The 17,623-nt window shown below is 50.4% G+C and overlaps 1 pseudogene across 1 annotated transcript; it reads right to left on the bottom strand.

Annotated features, from left to right (window-relative positions):
• Positions 1-546: 546 nt before the first annotated feature.
• Positions 547-9,754, bottom strand: LOC309662255 (thioredoxin, mitochondrial pseudogene; annotated as a pseudogene). Its single transcript has 2 exons — positions 9,749-9,754; positions 547-2,175 (listed from the first exon to the last, which is right to left on the bottom strand). The product of its transcript is annotated as a thioredoxin, mitochondrial pseudogene (transcript).
• Between the last annotated feature and the right edge of the window lie 7,869 nt (positions 9,755-17,623).

Below are 17,623 nucleotides of genomic sequence, written 5' to 3'. Positions count from 1 at the left end.
AGCCTGTGCGCCTAGAGCCTGTGCTCCACAACAAGAGAAGCCACCACAATGAGAAGCCTGTGCACCATAACAAAGAGTGGCCCCGCTCACCACAACTAGAGAAAGCCCGCGTGCAGCAACGAAGACCCAACACAGCCAAAAATAAAGAAATAAAGAAATAAAGTAAAATAAAATTTAAAAAAAGAAAATTGAGCAGATAGTACAGAGAGTTTCCATATATCCTCTCCTTTTCCCACTCACAGTTTCTCCTTAGTGCGGTTCTTAGTTCTCTCTTAGTTCTCTTGCCTTAGTGCAGTTACAATTTAGTACAATTGATGAACCAATATTCATATACCATTACTAACTAAAGTCCATAGTTTGCATTAGGATTCGCTCTTTGTGTTATACAGTTCCGTAGGTTTTGACAAATAATGTCATGTGTCCATCAATACGGTATCCTACAGAATAGTTTCACTGCCTTAAATATCTCCTGTGTTTCACCTAATCATCACTTCCTCACCCCGCCTTGACCCTTGACCCCTGACTATCACATCTCTTTACTTTCTTTCCCAGAATGTCATATCGTTGGAGTCATTCAGTATGCAGCCTTTTCAGATTGGCTTCTTTTATTTAGCAATATGCACTTAAGGTTCCTTCGTGTCTTTTCATGGCTTGATAACTCATTTCTTTTTTTTTTTTTAATATCCTCTTTTTTTTAGAAGAAGAAATTACAAATAACAAAACATTAGCAAAATGAGTAGAAAGTACAGCGACTTCTCATATACTCCCCCTGCCCTCACACATGCACAGCCTTCCCCATCATCAACATCCCACACCAGAGTGGTACATTTGTTACAATAAATGGACCTACATTGACACATCGTTATCACCAACGACCGTGGATTGTATTAGGGTCTGCTGTTGGTACTGTATTCTATGGGTTGTTTTTGTTTTGTAATTAATTAATTAATTAATTTATGGCTGTGTTGGGTCTTCGTTTCTGTGCGAGGGCTTTCTCTAGTTGCGGCAAGCGGGGGCCACTCTTCATCGCGGTGCGCGGGCCTCTCACTATCGCGGCCTCTCTTGTTGCGGAGCACAGGCTCCAGACGCGCAGGCTCAGTAATTGTGGCTCACGGGCCCAGTTGCTCCGCGGCATGTGGGATCTTCCCAGACCAGGGCTCAAACCCGTGTCCCCTGCATTAGCAGGCAGATTCTCAACCACTGCGCCACCAGGGAAGCCCTGGGTTTCTTTTTTGCTTCTTCTGTTTTTTTTTTGTGTGTTTTTTTTTTACAAAACAGCAGCAGGAAAGAAAAATGCAGGAGGCAGATGAGCCAGGCACCGGGGTTCAGATCAGAAGGGAGCAGGGAGACCAAGCTGTTACTGCAGGCTGGCCCCGGAACTCTGTCCCAGCATCCTGGGAGCACGGCAACAAGCCCTAGAAGGAGCAGAGAGTGGGTGAGGAGACGGCTGTCCCAGCTCGGTGGCGGCACCGCTCCTTGGGCGGCCACCCTGGCGGTCAGCCAGGTTGGGAGCACTTGAGGCTCCTGTGTTTGGAGGCCTGGTCTCCAAAGCACGGACCCACAGGGGCCAGGCAGAGGAAGGAGGTAGGAAGGGCCGGCACAGAAGGGCTATGAGTTCTATCTGGGTCCCCCGGGACCACGGGGCCCAGGTGGGCAGGGGCAGTCAGGACGCTTCCCTGCTTGTCAGACAATCAGCTTCTTCAGGAAGGCCTCCAGCTGGTCCTCATCCTTGATGCCCACAAACTTGTCCACCACATCCCCATTCTTGATGGCCAGCACGGTGGGCACAGCTGATACCTCATACTCTATGGCGAGGTCTGTGTGGTCATCAATATCCGCCTTGGCCATCACCACCTTTCCATGCTGCTTGGCCACCACCTTCTCTAACCTTGGCCCCAGGATCTTGCAGGGACCACATCACTGTGCATGGAAATCCACAACCACTGGTGTCTCACTGTTGACAACTCAGTCTTGAAAGTCTGGTCCATCCTGGATGTTAAAGGTCATTGTACAGACTCTGGTGGTGTATATTGACTGGGCTTGGCTGGGTGTTACTGTTAGGTTATTAGGACTGCGCTGTGGGGTCTGCAGGGCCCTGGAGGCAAGGGGCGCCCACTGACTCTGAGAGGGCTTCCTGCAGATTATGGAGGCCAGGAACCTCCCCAGGAGAAGTCGCTAAGCCATCTCCCTGCAGCGAGAGCAGAGGGGTGCACAACGCGGCCCTCCCCACCGGTCAAGGGCACTTCTGTTCCCTATTCATTTCTTTACTCACTGCCTGCCATCCAGCTTGCACACATCCCCAGTCACCCAGTTGCCGCAGCCAATGGTATTTGTAGCTTTCCTGCCCCACGGACAACACTGGACAATTGTGAATGGAGCATCTACTGGCCAGGTACTGTGCTAGGTGCTCTGCTCCAGAAATGAGAAGCAGATGTGATCCCTACCCTCATGGGACTCACGTGATCAGTCATTCCTAATTAATACTCAGGTCCCTTGATTGCCACTGCTCCCTTTGGCAGGTTTACTTAAATGCCACTTAAATCTCCCTATTTTTGAAGACCTCTTCTTTCCTTCCCTTCCTTCTCTTCCTTCCTTCTTGCTTTCCTTCTTCCCCTCCTTCCTTCCTTCTTTCCTTCCTTCCTTTCTTCCTTTCCTTATTATACATGTCTTCTCAAGGCAATCACTTCTATACCTACAGCTTCAATTACTTTGTGTATACTCTAATGACAACACAATTTTAAATGTTGTTTTCATTTACCAGTTTTTTTTTTTGTTTGTTTTTCTTTTTTGGTTTATTCCTAGGTATTTTATTCTTTTTGTTGCAATGGTAAATGGGAGTGTTTCCATAATTTCTCTTTCAGATTTTTCATCATTAGTGTATAGGAATGCAAGAGATTTCTGTGCATTCATTTTGTATCCTGCAGCGTTACCATATTCATTAATTAGCTCTAGCAGTTTTCTGGTGGCAGTTTTAGGATTCTCTATGTATAGCATCATGTCTTCCGCAAACAGTGACAGTTTTACTTCTTCTTTTCCAATTTGTATTCCTTTTATTTCTTTTTCTTCTCTGATTGCCGTGGCTAGGACTTCCAGAACTATGTTGAATAATAGTGGTGAGAGTGGACATCCTTGTCTCATTCCTGATCTTAGAGGAAATGCTTTCAGTTTTTCACCATTGAGAATGATGTTTGCTGTGGGTTTGTCATATATGGCCTTTATTATGTTGAGGTAGGTTCCCTCTATGCCCACTTTCTGGAGAGTTTTTATCATAAATGGGTGTTGAATTTTGTCAAAATAAACACTCTTCATCGCGGTGCGTGGGCCTCTCACTATCGCGGCCTCTCTTGTTGTGGAGCACAGGCTGCAGACGCGCAGGCTCAGCAATTGTGGCTCACGGGCCTAGTCGCTCCGCGGCATGCGGGATCTTCCCAGACCAGGGCTCGAACCCGTGTCCCCTGCATTGGCAGGCAGATTCTCAACCACTGTGCCACCAGGGAAGCACGTATTACTTATCTGGATGAGTAAGTTTTTGGCATCCCCTTAAAGTCATCTCACTCTAGGGTCCCGGCCCATGAGCCATGGGAGGGGGTCCATGGTGGTGGCATGGATGAGTCTAGGTAGGCAGAAGGGCCATAGAGAGTCATGGGATGCAGCTTGCACTTCCTCCCTTGGCAGGAAGGTCCCAGGGAGAGATTGCAGGGGGTCCATGAACATGGATGGGGAAAACCTCTGCAGTTAACCCAAATTGAGCATTTCTGACAACTATGACTATAGAGGAGATGACAGTAGCATTAACTGTATCTTTGATTTGTTACCAATTTGTCACCAAGAGAAGTCTGATGTATTTTCAGAGCAGGTTAGAGTTGAAGCAGATTTTATTTGTACCCACCACTACTTTGAAATGACAGAAGTTATTAGTACCACCTCTAGAGCTTATGATTGGAAGTACTGAGAAAGAAGCACATGTATTATGACATTGGAATTTCTTTTTTTAATTTAACTATATTTTTACAGAATCGAGTTTCCTTGTAATCTTATGTATATTATTTTATGTATTTATGCAGTGGTAATCAATATAGTCAGTAACTTGCCAAAGAAGGTCTGGGGCGTAGAAGTGCTTACAAACCCCCTCCTCTCAATCCTTTAACCTCTTGGGCCAAGTCTTTTACTCTGAGCATTGGAGATAAAAATCCCTGCCCTCCAGTATTACTGGGAGGATCAAATTCGACACTGTGCACGAACATCCCCATGCCCAATGTGAGATGTTTTCAGTATTCAAAGGATGTGAACTGAATGTGACATTCCAAATAGAAAAGAAACAGCAATAACTCACATGCATTTGCTGCTCGTGCTGCCATAACAAAGCACCGAAGATTGGGTGGTTTAAATAACAGAAATTTATTAGGACTTCCCTGGCGGTCCAGCGGTTAAGACTCTGCACTCCCAATGCAGGTGGCACGGGGTCGATCCCTGATCGGGGAGCTAAGATCCTGCACTCGGCGTAGCCAAAAAGAATGAGAAACAAACAGAACTTATTTTCTCACAGTCTTGGAGGCTGGAAGTTCAAGTCAAGGTGTCGGCAGGGTGGGTTTCTCCCGAGTCCTCCCTCCTTGCTGTGTCTTCACACGGTCTTCCCTCTGTGCATGTCTGTGTCCCAGTCTCCTCTTCTTATAAGGACACCAGTCAGATTGGATAAGGAAGGGTCACCCTAATGACTGCATTTGATTTATTTACTACTTTAAAGGCCGTCTTTCCAAAAATAGTCGCATGCTAAGGTGCTGGGGGTTAGGACTTCAACATATGAATTTGAGGCGGGAGACACAATTCATCCTATCTTGAAAAAAAGACTGGATGCCTACCCAGGTCAAGGGGAGCAGAAGGGGCGACCACCCACCTCATCTCACATCCACGGCAGGCAGGTGATGGAAATCTCTGTCCTCACTCCTGTTTACTTCTCCAAGTGCGTTCACCACGTGCTACCACCTGATACAACCATCTCCCTTTGTAGTTTCGGTTCCAGTCTCCCTGAGGAAAAGTAGAAGCAAGCCCCAAAGCAAACCTCGGCCAGAGGGTTGTAAGTGAAGTTGGCGAGCACACCCCTCTTCTTTGTTTCACACGAGAAGCTTGTGGCAGATGCTTCCTCACAGCTGAGACATGCTCTGCAAACATCACCGAGAGGCCACTGCGGCATGGAGCACACGACTCCTGGACTCGCAGGCCTTTCTGAGTAGGCCAGTCATGCAAACAAATATTGGCCTATGTGTTAGGAGCCGTTAGATGGGCCTCGATGAAATTACATATTGGATTCCATGAAAACTGGGCAGTAATTCTCACGAGAAGTTTAACACCTCTTCCTACTGTCTTTTTTTTTTTTTTTAAATAATAGACTTTTTTTTAAAGAGCAGTTTTAGATGTACAGAACGGTTTAGCATATAGTACAGAGAGTTCCCAATTTTCCTCCTCCCACACACCATTTCCAGTGTTAACATCTTTTGTGTAACAGTAGTACATTTGTTACAATGAATGAATCAATATTGATAAAATCCACAGCTGACATTGGAGTTCACTTCCGTTTCTGTACAGGTCTACCTGTTTGGACAAATGCAAAATGTCATGTATCTGCCACTACAGTATCATGCAGAATCCATTGACTGCCCTGAAAATCCCTTGTGTTCCCCATATGCGTCCCTTCTTTCCCATCCCCAGAACCCCTGGCAACCACTGATCTTTTCAGTTTTGCCTTTTCTAGAATGCCGTAGAGTTGGACTCATACAGTATGTAGACTTTTCAGATTGGCCTCTTTCACTTAGTGATAGGCATTTAAAGTTCCTCCTTGTCTTCCCATGCCTTGATAGCTCATTTCTTTTTATTGCAGAATGATATTCTATTGTGTGGATGTGCCACAGTTTGTTTATCCATTCACCTACTGAGGACCATCTTGGTTGCTTTCGGTGTTTGGTGAGTAAAACTGTTGAACATTCCTGTGCGGGTTTTTGTGCAGACATAAGTTTTCAACTTAGTTGGGTAAACACCTAGGAGCATGGTTGCTGGATCGTATGTTTTGCTTTGTAAGAGACTGCCAAACTGTCTTCCAAAGTGGTCTTACGTTTCGCATTCCCACCAGCAACGCGGAAGAGTTCCTGTTGCTCAGCACCCTGTTAGCATTTGATTTTTTGCCGAGCTGCGTGGCTTGTGGGATCTTAGTCCCAAGACCAGGGACAGAACACAGCCCTGGCAATGAAAGCGCCAAGTCCTAACCCCTGAATTGCCAGGGAATTCCCCATATTTTGTCTTAATGTGCGTTTTCATTGTGATATGTGATATTCTGCATCTTTTCATATGCTTGTTTGCCATCTGTATATCTCTTTGGTGAGTTTTTTTTTCCCAGATCTTTTGCCCATTTTTATTCTGTATTGTTTTCTTATTGTTGAGTTTTGAGAGTTCTTTGCATATTTTGGATATAATCCTTTATCAGATATGGATTTTGCAAATATATCTCCCAGTCTGTGGTTTGTCTTTTCATTAACAGTGTCTTTTGCAGAGCAGAAGTTTTTAATTTCAGTAAGTCCAATTCATCAGTTTTTTTTTGTTCACGGATCATGTTTTTGGTGTTGTATCTAAAAACTCACTGCTAAACCCAAGGTCGTCTAGATTTTCTCCTACATTATCTTCTAGGAGTTTTATGTTTTTGCTTTTGACTTTTAGGCCCATGATCAATTTTAAGTTAGTTTCCGTGAAAAGCCTTGAGGTCTGGGCTAGATTAATTTTTTTGTTTGTTTTGTCTATGGATGTCTGTTGTTCCAGCACCATTTGTTAAAAAGGATATTCTTTCTCCATTGAAATACCTTTGCTCTTTTGTCAAAAATTAGTTGACTATATTTGTGTGGGTTCCTGCTGCCTTTTTATTAAACATTTGGCTACTGTTTAGGGGGAATACTGATAGCATTTGTTGCGAGCGGATTCTTGTATTCCAGCCCCCTGCAGTCAGCAACCAAAAATACTTGTTTGGAATATAGATATTGTGCAGTGGATACCTGTGTAGATCGTTGCTGCTCACGGCCTCCAAATTAACCTTTATACTTTTGTCAGAACGCACTAGCTCCTTTCCTGCTCTACTTTAATGTGCTTTTTCTCCTCTTTTCTTACACCATTCGAAAAATCTGCAAAACAGATGAAATAAAATAGTCTAATTTAACACGTTCCTACCACCCGTCTAGCATTCAGAAGGTGGAATTTCTCGGTGTTATTAGGATAAATGTAGGGGGTCGCGTTTCCTGTCTGAGGTCTTACAGAGTCCCTGGGGGCTCCTAGGAGTCTGTGGTAAAAGTGCTCGACTCCTTACTTGCAAGAAGATCGTTGGGATTATTGGGACACGATCAAACAGGCAAGATGGATTCCAAGCTCCCTCGCATTGTTAGCTACGGAAGACCAGCTGTAAAAAAAGTGGTCACACCGGGTCCTAGTTTGGAAGCGAGGATTTCCACCACTTTCTCATACTTTAAATGATTGGCGTCTGCCAAGTAATCAAAACATACCAAGGAACCTTTTCATGGTGTTCAGTTCGGAATTTCCAAGCGGCTAAGGACAAGCACGGCTGGCAAGCCAGAGGGCCAGTTTGGCTGCGCGGCTACTCGAGAGTGTGCGGTAGCCGGGGGCCGTGTCCCAGTAAAGGCGAGAGCTGTAATGCTGTCAACTTGTTATTTACTTTCCAAATCTGAATGACTGAGCAAGGCGAAAGGAGAATCAATCAACCACAATGTGACCCTACAGGCGGAAAAAACGCAGCGCTCCCATCAGCAGGCGGTGGGGGAAGGGAAGCACGTGTAACCCGGGCAGGGTTGCATCAGGAGCTCGCTCGGGTTTTCTGTTGCCCCCCTGGTTTTTCGATTGCCTGTTAATACCTCAGCATCAGTCCTCACAAGCCCAGGGAGCCCGGGAGCAACGACGGGCAAGCTCAAGGGAAGGTCCCACCACGTCCTTTTGGGGGGCCTTGAATGGCAACTGATACAAAATAAGGCAAAATCTATTCTGCTGATTCACAATTATGGAGACTGTGTAAGTGTATCTTTTATTGATGTGCTCTAATAATAATGTGCAGCAACCGTCGTTTTACATCACTGACGTTTCACAGCAATATTTGGCAGCATAATTTTTAGTCTGCCTTTTTGATGGAGGACCAGCCCCTTAAACACTCACTTCGGGCCCCCTCTCTGCACAACCAGTACAGCAAATGGCCCGGTGTCCCAGCAAGGAGCAAGTGAGGTGCCAGTGTAAAACGCTGAGTGTGTACTGGGCTCTTGGGGCGAAGCTCCTTATACGCCAAAGGGAGGGGCAAACTTATTCTAAAATATTCGGCAAAGCAGACACCCAAGGTGCCGGCGGGTGGGTGCAGATGTTTGTTTAAGTGAACTCAGGCCTCGAGTGGGGGGCAGTTGTCGCCAAGCAGGAGGGGAGGCAGGAGCGCTGGGGCCTCGGGTTCACCAGAGCTGGGCCGAGCGAGCTGCGGCAACCTTAGCACTTGGCCGGGGCCCGAGGCCCGACGCCTCCGGGCGGGGGCGGGGGTGAGAAGGCCCGAGCGCCCGGCTTCTTCCCCCTGCCCCCGCCGGGAGCCTCCACCCCGCTGGGCCCGAGTTTCTTTCTCCCCACGCACTGCCGGCTCTTCACTGGAGGCATTTTGCAAAGGTCGAGGCTCCCCCCTGGGCCCCCACTTTTCCGGGGAGGGGAGGAGACCATTGGGGTGCCCTGCCGGCCGCCGATTTTGAGGGAGCGGCGTCCTCAGGCAGGTTGCAGGGGTTCTGCTAGGGCAGCTGGGCGGCTGCTTCTTGGAGGTGGGGGAGGGTAACAGAGCGGTGGCCCGGTTCCCCCCTCCCCTGGAAACCGCGGTGCTGGTGACCGGGCTCCTGTCCCCTCCTGGCTGGGTCCGGGCCTGGGACGGGGTGGGCACAGGCCTGCGTCTCCTTCCGCCCGCATGGAGGCCACGAGGAAGGGACGGGGTTCGGATACACTAGGGAGACCCGGGTTCCCTTCAGCCACCCCGGGCGCGGCGGGGAGAGCAGAGTCAGGGGTGAGGGACGGGGGAGGGTTGCAGGTTCCCCCGCCGTGGGGACGGGGCGGCTCAGGACGCGAGTCTTCCCTGGAGCCCTGGGGGAGGGGCTGTGTTGGGGGCGGACTCTCCCCCTCTTGGTTGTGGGGGAGGGCAGGCCTGGTGGCCTCACCCTCCGTGGGGGAGGGACCGGCTTGGGACGCGCCCCTCCCCCCCGGGCGTGTGGGTGGGGGGTGTGTCGGGGGGGGGAGGACCCGGGCTCCCGTTCCCCGGCGGTGGGGGAGGGTGCGGGCTGGGGGCCGTGGGGGGAGGGGCCGGCCCGGCGGCGGAGGCGGCCTCCCTGGCAGTCCTCCCGGCCGGGGTCGGCGCGCTGGCGGCCGCTCCCCCCGGAGGTCACTGCCCGTGCGGGTCCCTCCTGCCGTCCCGCCCTCTGCCGCCGCCACCGCTCTCGCCCCAGCCCCCCCCATCCCCCCGCACTCTCTGCGCTCGGGAGCGAGGTGGCGCCAGCGCCGCCGCCCCGCCGCCCCGCCGCCGCCGCCGCCGCCCCGCCGCCGCCGCCGCCGCCGCCCCGCCGCCGCCGCCGCCGCCGCCGCCGCCGCCGCCGCCGTCCCCTCGGCCGCCATTCGGCCGCCATTCGGCCGCCATTCGGCCGCCATTCGGCCGCCATTCGGCCGCCATTCGGCCGCCATTCGGCCGCCATTCGGCCGCCATTCGGCCGCCATTCGGCATCCGAAACTTTCCAGCGCCCGCGCCTCTCGGGGACTCGGCTGCGGCGGGGCGGGGGCGGCCCGGGGGCGGCGCGCGGCTGCTCCGGGTGCCGGGCCCTCCTCGGCCGCGGCACGGCCCGGGCTCGGCGACGGCCGGCCGGAGGGAGGTTCGGGGCGGCGGCGCCGCCGCAAGTTGCGCTGCTCGCGGCGAGGTGAGTGCGCGGGGCTCGGCCGGCCGGCTGGCCGGGCGCGGGGTGGGGCGGGGGGGAACGCCAACTTGTCCCGCATGGGGGCCGGCGGTTCCCTCCCTCCGGGGTCAGGCCGGCGGCCTGGGGCGCCCGCACGCTCCGTCCGCCTCCGGGGCTTTGGAGGGGCAGGTCCCCAAGTGTCTCTCGGGCTTGGGCTGGGGTGCGGCGCGCTCCCTGCAGGCTGCACAATACCCCGTTTTGGCTGCTCCCCAAAGTGCCGGCGCGTTGGGGGCGGGCGGAGGCTGGGGGGCTCCTTTGTTTCGGGGCGGGGGAGGCGGCCGGCAAGTTTGGGGAAGCGCTCGATTTGTCCCCCGGTGCCCCTTTGTCTGCCCAACCCGGGGTTGGCTGGACGGACGTGCGCCGCCGCGGGATCCCCCGTGGGGGGAGGGGAGCCCCATTCATCCCCGGGCGCGGGCCGGCCAGCCCCGGGCCGGCTGGAAGCGCGGCGGCGCGGGCCCTGGGCGGCTCAGTTCTTGAGCCGCAGAAACCGTCAAGGAAGTCGGGAGCTCCCCAGCCCGGGCGAGGAGTGCGGGCTGGGGGCGACTTCGGCGGACGGGGGGCGTCCCTGGTCGGGCCGGGTCTGCGGAGAGCGGCCTGGGGAGGCTGCAGACCTGTTGCTCCCGGGCTGGGGGGAGGGGTGCCCCCAGATTCGCGTCCTGGGCGCTGCTCCCCAGGGGGACCTTGCCCACGGGGGCCGGTGTTCGGAACGGGGTGGGGCGCGCCTTCGGGGGTCGCCGGAGGTCGCCGGGTCCTTGACAGTTGGGGGCTGCCAGAGGCCCGCGGGCGCTGGGTTAGGGCCTGCCCTTCACGTGCGCTGTCCGTGCGCGGTGAGGCCCGCGCGGGGGCTCGTTCTTAGCACGGCCTCGCATTCTCCGAGCCCCTCGCTTTGGAAATTCCACAAAGTTAGAGTCGGAGGTGGGGTGTTTTTTTTTTTTTTCCTTCTTTCTTTTCTGTCGCTGACGTTGTAGAGCAGAACCCCAAAAGAAACAGAAACCCATGCCCTATTCCTTGTGCCACGGTTTCTGCTTTGCTTTGTCACATGTGGTTTGACCTGACTGCTGGATGTTTTTCTCTCCAGGCGCGCCGCCTGGGTCCCTGGGTTAACCTGAAAGGGGAGGGGCGGGACTCCAGCCTGGGAGGGGGAGGGGAGCGCCACTCTTCCGTCCTGAACGGTGGCCTCGGTGTAGGAAATTGCCCAGGACGATTTTATGAAAAGTTTACAACTAGTCATTCCTAGGAAAGACGCGATGGGTGGGAGGGGGGCGCGAATGTTGAGTATGGAACAGTTGAGACGTGAAGATGACTCTTTTATGTTTAGGGATGTTAATATCGCAAACGTACAGCAGATTTTCGTGGAAAACCCCCCAGCTGGATGATGAATCCAGGGATGAAAGTTGAAGTGCATCACTTGACCCACTTATTAAGATAGCCCCTTAAGGATATTCTAGACCTGAAGGGAACACACACCTGTGGGACGAAAATGGAGACTTCAGGTGTTGATTTGGTGTTGTGCACAGCAGGGTGTGTGTCATTGGATCTTCTGAGGTTGGCTCTTCTTGTGCTTCTGTCCAGGGCTTAAGTCACTCTGGGAATTGTCAACACCCCTCATTTAAATTTCACACCTTGACCCTTAAATCTCCCAAAGCTCACCCCTCCTGAAAGTTTGGGTGTTTAAATGAAGTGTGTGGTATCCTAGTTGGTCTCGAATCTCACCTTTAACCATGGGAGTGTCAGTTTTCTCATCTGTGTGATGGCATCATGAGTCTACCTGGGTGAGCTGTTAGGAGGGTTTCAGCGCTAGCCAGCAGAAAGGGGAATAGAGCCCGAGTCCAGCTCCATCAGGACACCTAACGCTTTGCTAGAAAAGCAGCCTTTGTCCCCGTTTGGCCTGAACTAGTGAAAGGGCCCACCCTGTTGTTCTGCTCTACCGTTGACCTTCAAGTCCTGTAACTTTTCTGAGTGTCGTTTTCTGTATGTAAAAATAAAAACGGGAACTGAAATCGTGGTGCTCATTGGGTAGTGCAAGGACAGAAAGAGGGAATGTACGTGTAATTTTTTTGAAAACTACAACGCTGCCTGTAAGTTTTAGTTGTTATGGTATTGTGCAGGTAGAGTAGTTTTCCTAATGTTACTCTAATGCCATGCAGTGAGGATTTTACAGGCACTTAATGCCCTGTGTGCAGCAATTATTTTCATTCTACTTCAGAGGACACTGACTTGTTAATATATGGTGGAGGGAGGATTGTTTGATTCCGAAAGCCCAGCTCTTAAGCTTGGTGTTATTTTGCCTTCCTGTGTATACATAGTGTGAATCTTCCCACTTGGAGACAAGCTCGTTAAATTACACACACACACACACACACACACACACACACACACACACACACACACACACACCATTTCTCTTTCTCTCTCTCTCTCTCTCTTTCTCTCCCTCTCCCACACAGAAGAACCTACATTGAAATCTGTTTGTACACCTAGATGAATCTCAGCAGAAATCATGAAATGTCCACCACAGTGGAAAGATTGTTTTCATCTGTAGCTTAATTATCTGGTGTGGCAGCCACTAGCCAACATGTGCATATTTAGATTCAAATAAACTAAGATTCAGTAACAATTCTGTTGTTACTAAAATAAACAATTCTGTTCTTTCAGTGCTCTACCCATAATTCACATACCCAATAGATGTGTGTAACTAGTGGCCGCCATATTGGGACAGCGCAGAACTTGCAGAATGTTCTATTGGAAGGCGATTCTCTATAGTTACTGCAAGTAAGGATTGATAAAGAAGGCAGTAAAGAGAGTTAGTTTACTTTTTGTGGGAGGAGGGGAGAGGCTGTAAGAGTTTGAAATAATTTACTGGTAGACTTTTAAAAAAAAAAAAGGTAGGCCCATTTCAGCTAGCAGGTGACCTAGGAAAGTGATTTCAGTGAGGTTGACAGCTGTGGTTTTTTAGATTGAGGTGGTTTGGATCACTTTTGAATTAGAAAACCAGAACTCCAAGCTGGAGTCTCTCACTGAGTATTTAACCTTGGACACGGCATTTAGTGTCTTTGTGCCTCAGTTTCCCCATGTGAAAAATGGCATAGCCAGTCCCCATGTTGCCTGCCTTTGAGTGTGTCGTGGCGAACATCTCTTGGGATGGTGGGGAGCCCAAGGTGTGACCGTCAGTGAAGCCCCTCGTAGGTGATTTAGAGGCCTTAGGTGATGTAGAGGCCTTATCTGATATGTTTAAAGCGGTGTTCGCCATGGGCTACCTACCCCTCCCCCCAAGTTTATGTCTTAAGTTTTAAGGTTTAATTTCTTGAGGGTCAAATCTTCTCTTATTAAAAGACTGATCAGGAATCCTTCCAACAAAGTGAGGCTTAACAATAGTCAAAGTATTTTTTAAAAGCGGCTGAGTGCTGGCCGTTTCCTGTATACTGGTCCCTGAGTCAGGATGTTATTTTTATTACTTAGTTGGTGTGTTCTTTGCATAGTCTTTTGTATTTTTTTATAGCAACGTATTAGAAATTTTATTTGTGGTTGGGGGGAAAAACCCAGTTTTGCATCTGTGAGAGAGGTGACTTCCCAGATCCCCCTCTGCCATTTGTCCTCACTCTTGCTTTCTCTCAGGACTGCTGTGACCTGTCAAGCTTTTGAGACACCTGGGATATCCATGATTCTCTTCCAGAGGCGGGCAATGGGTTCCTGCAGAGGGAAGCCAGGCCCACAAGAGCCATCTCATGTAGGTCCTGAGTGTCAGGAATTCAGACCCTTCATCAGTTACCTATTGGGAGGGAGGACCCCACACCCCAACCCTGAGGCTGCCCCCTCCTTGAGCTTTCCGCCAGGTGTCTGGGTCTTGGGCTCTGCACACGTGGTTATTGCCAGGCCTGACCCGGGCCAGAGGACAAGCACGATCACTCTGCCCTGTGAGGCGAGACTGTCCCAGGTGTGGTGTCCCCGGATACCTTGCATTTGCCTCCTTTTTCTCCCTTAAAAAGGAAGAGTACGTGACTTCCAATAAGTTGTTAATCTTTCACCACCCAAGACGTTTAAAAAATAGTTTCAATCAGGAAGCAAGACTAAAGTCATTTTGTAAACTTTTTTGTTTTTTAAGTTGGAAAGATAAACTTTTTTTTTTTTTTCCATACCTATTTTTAGCGTGAAGGAAGTAACTGGCCTCGTGAGTGGAGACTGGATGTGAGTTTCTCCCTCGGGTCTTGCCCTCCTTGGCCCTCCCTCCTGTCCATCCTTTCCATGGGGCTCGACCAACTGGATGGCCCCGGCCACGTGAGTAGAGCGAGACCCAGCAACCAAAATAAACGCTGGATGTGGGAAGGGACAAACAGTCAACATGTTTGTAGAGGGAAAGAGAGCCTGCTGTGAGAAAATGAGTTTAAAACCTCAGGGGAAAAACGCAGTCATTAAGGAATGTGCTCCCCGGGAACTTGACCATGGAGGTGGCCGCCTCCTGCAAAGCACTTCTGTGCATTATCGCCGTCGTCAAATATTTATTGAGAATCCACTGCCTGATTGAAGATTGCAGATGTGAACTGGAAGCCATTGAAAAGTTAAATTGGAGCAAATTTAAACTTGGAAACAGAGGAGAGAGTATTTTCTTCTGATGGAGGAAGTTGGGTACCGTTTCCATGGCTTTGGTTTGTTCTTGGTAGTTGGGAAGGAAGAGGTGGAGATGGAGCGTGTGACTCGCAGGTTCGAGAGAAAGGGACGTCGTAGGGACGAAGGTAGCGGAGATGGTGGCTTACTGGAACCGTGTTTTCAGCGTTGAGCTCTAGAAGCTTGTGGTCAGCCCATGGTTCTCAGGGCAGTTTTGTCCCCTACCGTCAAGCAGCTTTTGGCAATATCTGGAGACGTGTGGTTGTCACAAGTTGGGGGAGGGGGACGGTGATGCTCCTGGCATCCGGGGGGGCGGGGGGGGGGTCCGTGGATGCTGCGTAACATCCCACAGTGCACGGGACAGACCCACCCCAGAGAGCGACCCGGTGCTTAATGGCCGTGATGCCAGGGTGGAGACACCAGCCCTGAGTTCTGCTGTCAGCCGTGCAGTCCTGTCTTGAGCAAGGTCCACGGGCAGCTGGATGTCAAGATAGGTATCCGGCGCTGTGGTTCTCACGGCTCCGGCTCCCGTAGGCCGTTTTGGGATACATTAGGAAGTAAATGAGAAGGGAAAGGAGGAGGTGGGAAGTGGATGGCGGGAGCGGCGCAAGGCCAGGAGGTGTTGGGGGCGGGGGGGCGGCTGCGAGTCGCCTGAGCTCTGTCTCAACTCGAGTATTTTAGAGCCCCGATGCCAGCGCGCCTGCAGGGCTCCTTCCTGCTGGTTTTGCGGATGTCATTGCAGATTTAGCGGGTCTCACCTTTGGTCGGCTTCTTGGGACTTGGGTATTTATCAGGGGAACACCTGGTACCTGTCTGCTGTTTTCGGACCCTCTCTGTGCCCAGCGAGATGTCGGTTAACCTGGACTTGGGGTAACCTCCACCGCCGTGCTTGGGAGGGCGGGCGGACACATCAGTGTGGGAGGCGTTTGCGGCCTGCAGGACTCTGGATGCTGTTTCAGGCCCTGTCCTCTCCTGTGAGTAGTTGATTCGTGAACGGCTGGGGGCAGCTGGGTGCGGACCTGCAGTGGGGCCCTCTCCCACGAATGGGCACTGCTGGCGCCTGGAGTCTGGTCCTCCTGAGCCAGCCCGTGGCCCCGTGGCCTGTGACCCCCCCCGCCCAAGAGGAGCGCCAAGCCCAGCCTGGTTGGGGGCCCTGTGGGCTCCTGGTGGTCATGGGGTCGGGGACACTTGGTTTGCAGCCAGCTCACCATGCACTGACCGCCTCTGGGCACATGTTACCTTCTCTGGCCTTAGTTTTCTTCTTGAGAGAGAAAGAAAATAAAATCTGTTTCTCAGGCTTGTATTAACAGAAGGAGGATTATTATCATGCTTGGAGCCCAGTGTCCTTAGGTTTTCCTCTACTCTGAAGTTGGGAATTGGTGTGGAAATATCCAATAATGACAGTAATAATATATCTTTTTTAGTTATGGTGGTCTCCATCAATTGCTTGCTTGCTTTTCTTAAGTTAAATTTCAGGGCTGGCATACGCACACAAACACACACACGTGCTGTATTCAGACACATATGTATTCTCTGTATATTTCCTAAATTTACTATGTGATAAATGATGAATTTCAGCATGCTTAAATTTCTGTAACCACCACCATCATCAGGATACCAAACAACTAAATTCCGTCACCCCAAAGGTGTCCGTGGTGCTTTCCCTCCATACTCCCCGCTCTCTCAGCCCCTAACTCGGGGCACCTGCCGATCAGCTCTGCTCTCCTGGTCTTGGTAATCACATTTTAACTCAGGATGAAATGCCTAATAGTGAATCTCTCCACTCTTCGAGCACCTTCCTTGACTCATGAATTTTATACTGTGGCACACTTGGGCCCATGTGTTTTTCTCAGAATGATTTTGCACTGTGGATATTATCAAAAGCAAGGAAAAGCCAAAACTTAGAGCTTCTTAATACTTGTAAGAAATCATAGTGAAAAAATATCGGGTATCTTGTTGGAGCTGCCTATAGGATTTGCACATTTCCTATGCCAGTTGATCCTTGCTGCCAAATCAGTTGAGATGGGACATTTTTGGATGCACTTTCAGAGACTGTTTCTGGAGCAGTACTATGTAAAATGCATCAGTAGGTTAGACTCATGTCTTTAGTTTCAAAAACAGGACACACATTAAGAGGCGTGGTTTTCCCAGTGGGTTGATAACGTGACCAAAAAGTACACTAAAAATATCCAGTTGTGTTTGCATTAGTTTGTTGTAGAAATAAATTCCTACGTCTGTGTTTCTATGTGGTTGTTCACCTGAATTTTACCTTGGGTCGTAATTTCACTATTTGTGATCAAATAAGGAATATCATGTTTTCTAGAGAATCCTTTGCCTGGCGTTTTGGTCACTTGTGTCCTGCCTTGTGTTGCCTGTCTGCTTGTGTGAAGTTGTTGAACCTGTGTGTGTCCTCACGTGTAGAGTGAAAGGCTTGATGAGCTGATCTTGAGGCCTCTCCTACCCCGTGTTTGCGGATTGTAATGTGGAAAAGGCACACGTTAAATGTTGCGTAGGCTCTTTTTTTTTTTTTTTTTTAACACTTTTGTAGGTTAAGGATTATGGTGGTTTTATATTAACTAGCAATTTGAGTAAACTATGTTCCATGCTTTAACTAACATTTTACCCATGATTGAAGTAAACAATATTCAACTTAACATTGCTAAGTTAGTTGCATGTTTTACTGTAAAAAAAGACCCCAGCAATTCAGAAGACACTTTGGGCTGTGGGGTGCCTCTGAATAACTCTTACGAGTGTTGTAGTTTCCCAGTTTCAGGAGACACTGTAAAATAAGCACAAACAATGCTCACGGCAAAATTCATAGTGTTTATTCTTGAAGAGAGTGTCTCTGCCTTGAATTCCTGTCATTTTTTCCTATCGTGGTGGATGGAGCTTGAATACTGTAAAGAAAACATGAGAGTTTTTCTCTGCTTATTTCCCTTGAGCCTGGAACCCAGAATATGACCCGAGATAGCCAGCCCGGAGCACTTTCCTTTCTGGAACACTTAACACCAACCCCCAGGGAG

Source organism: Balaenoptera physalus, assembly GCF_965194825.1.
Source record: "Balaenoptera physalus genome assembly, chromosome: 6".
In the NCBI taxonomy this organism is placed as follows: domain Eukaryota; kingdom Metazoa; phylum Chordata; class Mammalia; order Artiodactyla; family Balaenopteridae; genus Balaenoptera; species Balaenoptera physalus.
Note: the sequence above shows the minus strand (reverse complement) of the source record. Positions and strands in the feature narration are given on the sequence as shown.